Source organism: Lynx canadensis, chromosome B4, assembly GCF_007474595.2.
Source record: "Lynx canadensis isolate LIC74 chromosome B4, mLynCan4.pri.v2, whole genome shotgun sequence".
Taxonomy (NCBI): domain Eukaryota; kingdom Metazoa; phylum Chordata; class Mammalia; order Carnivora; family Felidae; genus Lynx; species Lynx canadensis.
The window spans coordinates 118,461,091-118,473,903 of NC_044309.1; positions in this window are offsets into that span (position 1 = coordinate 118,461,091).

Genomic DNA, 12,813 nt, shown 5'->3' on the forward strand with positions numbered 1-12,813 from the left:
GAGCCCGTGAATGACCCCATGGCTCCACGTTCTCAATCTCTGAGCTTTCATGCCCCTCTGATGGGAGTTCTACAGGTAGGAAAATATCAACATCACAGTTGATAATGTCAACAGACGTTATTCACCTGAATTCAGATATTTGGAGCACTCTAAATAGAACAGACGCTTAAATTTAAAACTTTGCCTCCTGACGCAAAAATTGAGGCATGTTCTCTGTATTAGTATCCAATGGTGTCCAAAACAAAGTGGGTGGCTTCAAGCAGCAGAAATCTATTATGTCACAGTTCCAGAGGCTGCAAGTCTGAAATCACAGTGTCTTCAGGGCCACATTCCCTCTCAAACTTGTAGAGGAGAACACTTCCTTGTCTTTCCTTAAATTCTGGTGGTTTCCTGCAACCCTTGGTGTTCTTTGACTTACAGATGCATGCCTCCAGTCTCAACCACCATCATCACATGACACGCCGCCTCTCTGTGTCTGTGTCCAAATCTCCTCTTTTTATAAGGACGCCAGTCATTTGGATCAAAGGCCCACCTACTCCAGTTTGACCTCCTCTTTACTTAACTAATTACACCTGCAATGCCCTAGTTCCTAATAAGGTCACATTCTCAGGTACCAGGGTTAGGATTCCAACATGAATACGGTGGGGGCACAATTCAACCCCTGACAATCTCGAAACTACAACATGTGATTTTGATTGGTTATCAGATGAGGGATGTTCTGCATGCCTGTGTTGGCCCTGCTCCTCTCTCTGCTCTTGCAGGGTTTCTCATCGCCCGGGGAGACCACAGAGGCTGCTGCTACTGCCGTGGTGGCTGCAACAGGAGGGAGCAATTAGGGGAAAGGCTTGTTTGTGAAAGCCAGGCTCTGTCTCCTCATTACTGTCTCTCTCACTCCGCGCCTCATCTCTGCTCTCTGCCCAGGCTCTCGGGTAGTCATTTATGGAAAAGCACGTGATGGGCGTGTGTAACTGTGAAAGTGTGATCACTGCCTCGGACATTTGATTTGGCAAATGACATTTTTACAAAAGCACTTGCGGAAATCTGGTGGACTCCTTTCTTGACAGTTCTAACTGGGGACAAAAATAGAAACATGGACAGCAACCGCCAAAATTAATGTAGCCAGATTATTTAACACTGAAACACCCGCTCCTGACTCTGCAGCCAGTCACAACTCATGTATGTTTTATTGTACTAGCAAGAAACCACAGCACAGCTTGAAGTGTGAGTTTGAGGTCACTGAACACGGGGAATTCTCCAACTGTTTCGCAGCTACCACAGAGTATGTGTGCGGAGCCTGCATATTTGTGGGGGGTGGGGGGGGCGTGCGGAAATTTAGGTTTTAAAATTAGCCAGTTGAAATTTTCCAGTAATAGAAAAATGCAAGATGAAACTCACGAATTTATGCTTCAGGGCATCTACTACATATTGGGACTGGAACAAAGGACCTCTGGCTTTTAGTGAAATATGTGTTCTGTTCCTTGAGCTGCTTGTTCCCACTCATCTCAGGCTTCCTGCTAGCCCATGGCTACCAGAAGGAAAGCAGTAAGAATAAAACATTCTAATATCTGAACTGTGTTGCTTTTTATGGAGTCCTGGCATTCTAGTTCAAGTGTTCCAAGATAACAGTTAGATATTTTAAGCTGGTATGGCTTGGGCACTAGCAAAGAGAACAGAGCCTGCCCTTTGCTGTACAGGGAAATGCGTTAACACTGTAGTGCCTGGATCTTGCAGGAGGTCTGAGGAATCCAGGGAAAGAAACAAGGTGTCCACAGTAACAAAGGAGCATTCTGGGGACATAGGGGCATGGTTGTTTATCAGTTGATCAATTGTTATCAGTGTGAAGGTAGAGAACAACATCCTACAAATTTATACCTCAAAGCTCACCTTGAATGTAATAACCTGTAGATGCAATTTACCAAAATCCCTATGAGTAGGGATTTTCTTTGGGGTAAGATGTGAATTCTCCTAGCTGTCCCATGCTATAGCTCCCCAAGGTCCTATGAAACCTCTGATCTGTGGCATTGTTTTACCGGGACCATACCCAACCATGTGAGGAGTGTCTCAACTGAGGCCGAGGATAGGTCACTAAATAATTAGCCCCTCACTCACTAAAGGAGGAGTTTTCCCAGCTATTTCCAACACAAGATGCAGCATGTTTACAGGAAGCACTACTTTAACAGGAAACAAATATATTCAGAGACATTCATACAAACAGATTTTCTGCTCAATAGATGATGCTCACTCAGAACTCAGCCCCAGGTGTCCCCTAGGTAATTTCCCATCACACCCTGTGATGCAGCTGTCACAGGTCAGAATGGAATAATGGTTAATTCCCGTAGTGAGGATAGAACAATTGGAAAATCCATAAATCGTCTCTGTTTAGCTTAGAGGAAACAAAATGATAGCCTTGAGAGCAATCCATATTCTTGAATTAGCTGTCAATAATTAAAACTCAAATATCACATTTAAATAAAACTTGAATTTTCAGATTGGCTTTAAAAATTGGGTGATCTGGCCATCCTGGGCCTGCCTTGCCCCCATGACGATAGTCAAAGTAAGGAGCAGCTGGCCAATTCACCACAATCCCCACCTACTTGACTGATTTCTGTCACCTGTCTGACCTCTATGGGCATTTCAATTTCTGACCCTTGATTTTGTCTATTGCCAAGGCCAATTTCTTTCTGTAAGGAAAAGCCTCTGTATTGATTAAAAGTTTTCAGGACATTAACCTGTATTTTCTTAGCCTTGGTCACTGCATGTGAAATTCAATACTCAAACTATCCCCAAACATCTTCAATTGCTATTCAAGTCAGATGCATTTACTTAAACAAGCAATTAGCTTTGGCATAAAAGGCTGAAAAGAAATGAAGTTCACGAATCTGCTACTTGTTCTTCCCTAGATGATGCCATTAGTCATTGTCCAAGTGTTGATGTATAGCAAATGTGCCAATTCTAGTACCAAGGAGATTGGAGATAGGAATGTCTAATGTTTCAGAAAGCTCAAAGGAGCAGAGGGTAGGGTTGGCTAAGAAATGGTAAATTTTCTAAATGTCTACTATGCATACAATGCTCTACCAGGCAGGCTATGGGCTTGGGGGAAGGTGTAGAGATTGAGAGAATGGACCCAAAAATAATTTAGGGTATACAGTTGACCCATGAACAATGTAGATATTAGGGGTGTTGACCCCTTGTGCAGTTGAAAATCCACATATAACTTTTGACTCCCTCAAAGCTTAATTACTAATAGCCTACTGTTGATCGGAAGCCTTACAGATAACATAAACAGTAGATTAACACATATTTGTATGTTTCATGTGTCATATACTGTATTCTTACAATAAAGGAAGCTAGAGAAAAGAAAATCTTAAGGAAGAGAAAATACATTTATAGTACTATACTGTGTTTGCCAAAAAAAATCTACATACAAGTGGATCTGCATAGTTCAAACCCATGTTGTTCAAAGGTCAACTGAATATGAGTAGACATATATATAGCATATATATGTCATATATATACGACATACTTGCCATTGGTTGTGAAATCAATAACTGGTACTTAACGTACAAGCATAATTTAAATATTTTGTAGCTTATATTTTACTTATTTTTTTATTCTTCTTTAATGTTTATTTATTTTTGAGAGAGAGAGACAGAGACAGAGCATGAGTAGGGAGGATCAGGGAGAGAGGGGAACACAGAATCCTAAGCAGGCTTCAGGCTCCGAGCTATCAGCACAGAGCCCGATGCAGGCTCACAAGCCATGACATCATGACCTGAGCAGAAGTTGGATGCCTAACCAACTGAGCCACCCAGGCGCCCCTGTAGCTTGAATTTTAAATAGGAAAGACAAATTCACTGTGTTATCTGAAGTCTCTTTATAGGGGCACCTAGATGACTGAATCAGATAACTGTCCAAGTCTTGATTTCAGCTTAGGTCATGATCTCACGGTTCCTGAGATCGAGCCTTGCATCTGGCTCTGAGCTGACAGTGTGGAGCCTGCTTGGGATTCTTATTCCTCTCTCTATCTATCTCTCTTGCCTCTCCCCCACTCACACGAGCACTCTAAATAAGTAGATAGATAGATAAACTAAAAAAAATACTAACATCTTTACAGAAGATTCATAGACTATCAGAAATATGCACAAACATGCTGAAAAAAATTCAAAAGTCTAGTCATTTTCACCTCTCTGCATGGAAACAACCACCAGTGTTGCTTGTAGAGTATTCTCTATGAAATTTGATTCAAGTTTGCCAAAAGGGAAAAGATGGCTGAATTGAAAGTCCATGCATACTTTACCATTGTTTACGGTGACGGGGAAAGGAAGACTGTGTAGATGTTCCTCACGGGTTCCCATTCCCCTTCTTTTCTCCAAAGCCCTATACTTTCCCTACCCTGGAAGCATCCTCCCCAAATCCAAGATCCAGCACATGTCCCCCACCTTGGAAGTCACAAGACATGAACTGGAGCTGAACTGATGGACTGCTTCTCCTCTTAAACAAGAGGCTTATCCAAATGTCAGGCTTAAAAGAAAGAAACTTAAAAACAAACACTAATTTTCAAGCACTTATAGAGTAAGCCTTTTCTTTCACAGCTTAAGCAAGGACTTGACTGAAACAGATATTCTTGCTAAATCTGAAAGGATGGCAAAAAAAAAAAAAACATTTTGACTCAGTTGTTTTGTAAAAGATTGGGGAGGGATGAGTTACTGTAAAATTATATAAAATAAATAAATACTTATTGAGTACCCACTGTGTGCTAGGTTAGGTGCTAGATACTGCAGTTTTTAAAAATGTGGCCCCTGACATAAAGGACCCAGTCCGACAGAAGTCAGACATAATAAATGCTAAAATAACAATACATACAATATGGAAGTATTTCAGAAGAAAACATACTGGATGTATTAACTAGCTACTGCTACATAACAAAGCACCCCCAAACTTATACCCAAAACACCAACAATTGATAATTGCTCATATGTCTAAGGGTCAGCTGAATGATTCTGCTGATCTTAGCTGGGCTCAATTACATATCTGTGGTGAGATGTTGGATGTTTAGTCCAGGATAGCCTTGGTTGCATCAACCTGGGCTGACTTTGTTCTATTCCACACTAGTCTCCTTTTCCAGTAGGATTCTGTGGATGTGTCCTCAGGAAAAAATTCAGAGGATCAAGGGGTAAAGAAAGCAGAAATTGCCCCATGCTATATGTAAACCTTTGCTTGAATCAAGTTTGCTACTTTCCCATTTGCAAAAGCACGTCACAATGAACAAGCCCAGTATCGGTTTGGGAAGAAACCATTAACTAACAGAACAAAGGACATAGACACAGGGATGCCATTTAATTTGGGTCATTGATGCAATCACCCTACCATAGTGGAGAAAGAAGAAAGAGTATGTGCGATGGTTTTCATATGATGGATAGAATTTAACAAATTATGGACAGGGAAAGAGATTCCAGGAGTAAGAACAGAAGCGCAGTCTCTCCACCATAAAGGAGAGACTGGAAGAAAGAACGGAACCAGGATCTAGGAGACCAGTTAGGAGCTATTGCAGTTGTACAATTAATTGATAATAATAATAATAATAAGGACTCGAGCTAGGGTGGCAGCAGCAGGGAAGGCAAGAGGGGGAGGGATTCAGAGGCATCATGAGAGCAGAATCTATAAGAATGAATGGATGTCAGAGTGGGAAGAGAGAAGAATCAAATATGAGCTACAGTATGTTGAGAACCTGAGTTGATGACAATGATAGTACAGGTCATGAAATGGAACAGGCTTAGGTGCAAAGAGACAGGACAGGTTCTGGTTTGGGCACGTTGGTTTAGAGGTATCTGCTATAATAGTGAGATCTAGCAATCTGCCATATAAAGAAGAAAATTTCCAAAGATTAATGAACACTGCTTAGGGCAGTTGTGGTAAATTGGAAAGAGCCATGAATATGGAGCTAGAACTGCTGGGGTCCCAGCTCTTCCCCTTATTAACTGTGTAAAAATATGAGGATAAAGCAGAGAAGAAAATGGCGACACAGGGGGTTACCAATTGTTCATTTACTGATATGTTCTGAATCCTTTGCTTTGCTTTAGTGCAGCCTCTTCCCTCAGCCTACATCACCTGTTCATTTTTAAAAACCAGTCATGCCTACAAAATTCTAGGGGAAATAAAAAAGATCTGTGCATTCAGAGGGACATGCATTTCACCTACAGGTTTCAGAAACCATTTGGGATTTTTTTAATATCAATGAGCTCTGTTCAGATAAGCGACTGCTGTATTTTTTTTTCTTTAAGCCTTTAAGTTACTGTAATTTTAAAAATAACTTCAGCTGTTTTGCATTTATATTAAGACTTATTTTTGCATTATTATTTCATCAGGAAAAACTTGACTCAAATAACTTTTAAATATGATTTCAAAAAGGTTACTGAGTTTGTAAATGTGATTAGATTGGATTTGGATGCTAAAAAGTATTCCAGAGAAACATATGTATGATTTTATGTTGAAAGTGTATAGAAAAGCAGAGAGCCATTATAACAAAACTGACTCCACAGACCACCTTTCTAAGCATATCTATTACAAAAAAAATTGAGGTTAACTCTGGAGTGAAGAGAGCACAGAATTACTGAGGAGTCTTTAGAATAACCACATTTAGTCAGGCCAAACACACTCCTGGACAGGACTGAATCTGAGGTGGGTTTAGGGGAGCAGAGGACAAGAAAGAGAAAACAATGCAGAAGAGATGGCAAGGGAAAGGGCCTATTATGTGCTGTATGACCGGCAAGCATTTGCTATTGGAATGAAGAGTTGAGTTGAAGGCAGAATCCCAAGGCCACTGAAAGCCCCTGAACCTACACATGAAGATCAAACTCATTAGACCTTGGCCTTTACAGCCTTTCTAGACTTGTGCCTTTCCTCTCTGAGTTTCTCTCTCCCTACAGTGAGATGACTCCACCTCGCTATCCTGCCAGCCTACCATACTTCAGAACTGGAGCTGGCATCCACCTATGGTAGGGAGTGTGGCTCTCACTGGTGGCTATGTGTAGTGTCACCTGTGCAGCTTTGTCAGTCCTGCTATTTGTTTTTAATATATCTGTCCTCCCTCTCCAAAAGACAGAGGACAGATATATTAAATTCCTTGGCATTAGAGTCTAAATTTAATGCAAGTTTGTGGAGACAATGGTGAAGAAAATCAACATTTATTTTGAGGGTGATTTTAATGAATCTGATAATGATTGGCACCTCCCTACGAAAACATGATACATAGGTCACAAAGAGAGACATGCGCTTCTCCTCCTTGTGGCAGATTAATGACTTTTTGAAAGCTGCCATCTTCGAGAGGCTGCGAGTAGGACCACGGGGAAAGACTGTGTAAGAATAAAAGTCAGTGATTCTCTCCCAGTCTTCCAGCATCTCTCGGAAAGGCTTGCTAGGTCTATAACTCAATTACATTTGCTGTGAGGCCGTGCTCTAAAAAAAGAGGATGGTAGGCTTCTGTTGTTCTCCCTTTTAAAGGGGAGAGCATGAGAATAGCCTTTTGAGCAGAGCAAAACAGTCCAAGCCTGGTTGCCAAATAGTCTGTGTGTAGGTGCCTGCTGTTTATAGTCATTAGGTACACACGCCACAATGGTGAGTATAAGGACAGCCCTTCTCACTGGAAGGAGGATGTTGTCAAGCATCCCCAGAGCCACCCTCAGCTTCAACGATTCACTAGAAGGACTCACAGAACTCAGAAAAACTGTTATACCCACTGTATGGTTAACCACAGTGAAAGGATACAGATTAAAATCAAGAGAGACCAAACACAAACTTCTAGTTGTTCTCTCCCAGTGGAGTTACACAGACAGCAGCAAATTCTCCCAGAGCCAATATGTGACAACACATAGGGTATTGCCAACCAGGGAAGTTCACCAAGCTTTAGAGTTTAGGGTTTCACTGGGAGTCACATAGTCATGGAGTATGAAGCTGACCCTCATTACCCAGCCTCCAGGACCACCAGAGCTCAAACTGACATCACATGGTCCAAGGCCCCCTCCATAAATCATATTGGTGTAGTTCAAGGCCACAGGTAAACAAAGACACTCTTGTCAAGTAGGATATACCAAAGTCTTAGAGGTTATCTCTCAGGAGCCAGTCAAGGGCCAGACCTTTCTCTGGAATGTGCAGGGTTTGAACATCCCAAACCTGCTGAGTCAAACCTTTACACACCGAAGAGAAGCAACTCAGGATATACTTGCAAGGTCATTCACTGGAAAATTCCCGCTTGTCTTTCCATGAGGGGAAGGGAGCTATGCTCTGGGGGTCCCCACTTTCTTTATTCTTATGGAGGAGGCCAAAACTGAAGTCCAACCATACATACATTTGAGTTCACAATTTGATGTCTGTAAAGCACAATACTTTGCAATCCAACATGTAATAGAAGAGCGTAATGTATATGCCAAAAAACAAGAATGAAAACGCAAGTCTTCCAGCATTTTCTGGGCTAATTAACCTTCTGCTAAACATTTTGAAAAGTCAAGAAATAATCTTTAGCCTGGAAACAGTCTTTGGTTTTCAGTATTTTCTTTCCTTCTTCCATACATGTGGCTATCAGATTTTTTTTTGAGAGAGAGAAAGAGAGAGAAGAGAGAGTAAGGGAAGGGCAGAGGGAGAGGGAAAGGGAGAGAGAATCACAAACAGGGTCTGTGCTGTCAGCATGGAGCCTGATGCGAGGCTACATCTCATGATTGAGATCTAGACCGGAGCCAAAATCAAGAGTATGATACTTAACCAACTGAGCCACCTAGGCGTCCCCATCCCCAGATTTTTATTTTAATGTATGTGCCATAGAAATATCCAGTGTTGAACTTTTGGGAGGCCTCAAATGCAAGTAAAAACATCTTAATACAATTCTTCTAAAGAGAGACTAATATACATAAGACAATTCACTCCCTCAGATTATACGCTGGTCTGTGAAATCTGTGAGTTTTTTAAATACAAAACTCTGAAAACCTTTATCCATTTTTTCCTGCTTACTTTAAAGTGCTTACAAATTAGGTCTGTGCTCTTTGATCCAGGTTGATTTATTTGCATTTGTATTTAATACTTTCACCAAAGGGCAATGGCAGCTTCTAGATATGCTAAGAATCCTACCTTTTTATGGGTTGAGAGGAAAATAATCTACAACATTCAGAGAACTGAACAAAGATTGGAAGTTTGCTTTGAACCTGGGACTCTCCTACACTTTACCCAAGCCCACGCCAAATTTGTACAGGTGCACACCACATGAACAGATGAACAAATGTGATTATAAGAGCTCTTAGGATGCACCTGAGCCTATAATGCATTTCTCCCAAAGTGGACTTGTGCATCTGTTATAAACTTGAAGTATTTGTTTACTTGCCAACAAAAAGCTACTTAAATTGCTGAGCATGTACCCTATTAGGTCTTACCATTTTAAAAAGAAGAAAAAAGAAAAAGGACAAGATGAGATGACATGACAGGAGTGTCACAATGTGCTCAATGTCTTTCAGGGACTACAGAGCTCAACAGAAGAGGTACAAGATTTGAGGTGTCCTAACTTTCAGAATATTGTAGTGATATATCACCATCCTTTTGTTCTGAGAATGCATTGTCACGTAAGGAGAATGTTGAATTGTAAAGGTTATTTAATGTGGCTTTTGTAATAAGGTTTGTTGAAAGCAACACACACACACACACACACACACACACACACACACACATTTGGAAAATAAATATGGGAAAGATGTTCCCTACTCCAGATCCTGGATATTATCAAAGATATTCTCTTCGTATGGTCCTTCTGCTCCTTCTCCGTAATACCCATGCCCCGATTCTTACTTCTCCACCCATTTTGCAGTCTCCCACACCTGTTTTTCTCTACACTCCTCCAATTTTTCATTCACTGAACAAATGGCTTTTAGTGCCCTCTCAATCAGTCCCTGCCCCCATGGAGCTTAAACTCAAGTGGGGCAAAACAGATCATTAACATAACATATATGCAAATTAAGTATGTTAGAAGGTGCTGAGTGCTACAGAGAAAAATAAAACATGGTGAAGGGGATGAGAAAGAGCCAGAGGACTGAACAAAAAAACTTTTCCCTGTTCTTTCTGTTTTCCTTTGTGCTTCTTAGCTGTACTGACTCGGCTTGATTTGTTGCTGGAAGAAAGCAATCCTTTTCCTTTCTTCCTTGCCTTCCCACTGGTGTGTACATTGCACCAACAAAAGTGATAAATTTATCATATTATTTCTTTTAATCCTCAAAACAACCTATTTGAAGAAAATTAGCCCTCAGAAAATGTGAATAACTTAGTGAATGTCAGGTAGCTACTTAGTAACAGAATAGGAATCTAGAACACATCTTCTCTGAAACCACATTGCCTAGACTTTTGTACCCATTGTCACTCCCATTGTTCGACTCAAGAAAGAAAAACTAAAGGTATGAATATCAGGCCAGGTAGATAGAGGAGAGAGAGTCCCAAGCAAAACGGCAAAAGTATCATTCATGAAGCCAATCAGTAAACTGTGCGTGCCATGGGCACTCAACAAATCATTCAACAAATTCAACTTATTGAGTGTCTACTATACTATGTGCTAGGTGCTGGGAGTCATCATTACTTTGTATGAAAATAAGATATGTTAGATTAAAATCAGTAGGCAGTGGCAGGCTGAGAAATGCATGTTTTAAATAAGAACAGAACATCCTATTAATAATTGTTGGATCTATTACTTCAATGGAGTCTAAAAAAATATTCATATATGGAAAGGAAGAAGAAATAAAGGACACAGGAGGTGTAAATAAACTAAATTTAAAACTAAGGGCAGCATTAAGTTTTAAATCAGAGAGTGTTCGCCATTACCTTAATAGTTCAGGAAGGTGAAGTAAGGCAATAGCATTAATCACTATAAATTCTTCCTAAAAAACCTTAAAGAGAGACCTTGTGGGAAAGAGCTATGGTATAATGGATCAAGCACAGGACCTAAGACTTTCTTATCCTGACTCTGTCATTTAGCAGTTTTGTGACCTTTATCTATAAAAGGAAGTTAATAATCCTTACCCAGCGGGGGTGGAATTGCATAAGGTCACACGTGTGAATGTGGCATCAAGCGACCATTTTTGTCAGAGCTCTTGCGACTGCAGGGGACAGAAATGCAACTCCAAAGGTTATTTATTGGCTTGCATGAATTTAAAAAAACGTAGTGCTAGTGCTTTAGGTATGCCTAGAGGCAAGAACTCAACTGATGTCACAAAGAACCTGGCCTTCTCCATCTCTTGGCCATGCTCTCATTTGTGCTAACTTTAAACTCAGATTGGCTCTTCCCTTGAGGGAACAAAATGGCAGCTGGCAGCTCCAGACTCAAATCCTCAGTTACAGAGCTCTTTTACCATAATTCAACTCCAGGTTTAATAGGGCCATCCTTGGCCTGGACAGGGTCATGGAGCCACTCTAAACCCGTCATTATGGACAAAGCAATTCTGCACTTTGATTTACCTGCTTTAGATCATATACCTTGCTTTGGGAGCCAGGGAAAAAGTCAGCCTCAACTGATCTACAAACACTAAGACAGAGAGAGAGAGAGAGAGAGAGAGAGAGAGAGAGAGAGAAAAGGGTCATGTCCCAGGGGAAAACCCAAAATGCTGCTGCGAGAAGGAAAAATATAAGATCACAAAAGCAAACTAAGCCCACCAGTATGGAAGTTCAGTTAGTATTGTTTCATCTAGATCTGCTAGACTGTGTGTCATGTCTCCAAATAGACCAGAAATAGAATATAGAACCCAGTTCCTATACGAATCATGTTTCCTATATGTTTCTTTTGTTGGAAAAATGTAATAATAATACTGCTTTCTCTGAGGATAGAGAGCCTGCTCAAATAGCCTTGTGCTTCAGAAAAAAAAATCATCACTAAGCAAGAAAAATGCATTTCTTGCTTGGCTCATGAGCTCAGAAGAGGATTGGAATATTAATATTTAGTGCATGCACCTAGAAATGACCCGGTACGCATAAATATGCTTTAGCATCTCCATTTATACCTACATCAAGGAAAAAAATTAAATTATGATCTACTGCTGTGAAGAAATGAAATGAAACACCAGACATATATTAAACTTAAAGAATAGAAATGAACCCACAACACAAGAAAATTTGGAATCTCACATACTCTGCTTTCCTTAATATGGGTCTCTGTGCATCCCTGTCTGTTTCTATTGACTAGTTATGAACTTTGTGATATATAAAATTAATAGCTTTTTACCTTTCCCTTTGCCTAAAGAACTTGACAATGCAAGTCTCTCCCATCTTAAGCACAGCATCTTTCTCTTTCTACTACTCAATTCCTCTCTTGTTTCATAGCCAAGATTCTAGAAAAAGCAGACTATCCCAGCTCTTTCTACTTTCTTGCCCTTGCCCCCATTCAAGCTCATGAAAATCTAGTTTCTGTCTTTATCAGTGAGAGTTCTCTAAGCTCAACAGATCCTTACCAGTCTTTACCTTATTTAATGTGTCTGTAGCATTCTCTGCTTCTGGAAATTCTCCTTCCCTCTTGATTTCCATCTCATCAGTCTCCCCGGATTTCCCCTCTCCTTTGGGTGATTCCATCCCTCCACCTGCCCTTTATCTGTCTTCCCTGGGCTTGTTCTTACTCTACCTGTTCTCCCCTAATCTCATGTCTTCACTTGCCCGCATATGCTGACAGCCCCCAAATCTTTATTTCAAGCACAGACCTCTATATCCAAGTGCCACTGGACATCTCTACCAAACTGTCCCACACTTGAATGGACTATTCAAAATGGAACAAGGAAAAAAGCCCTGGGAAATAGCAATATATAA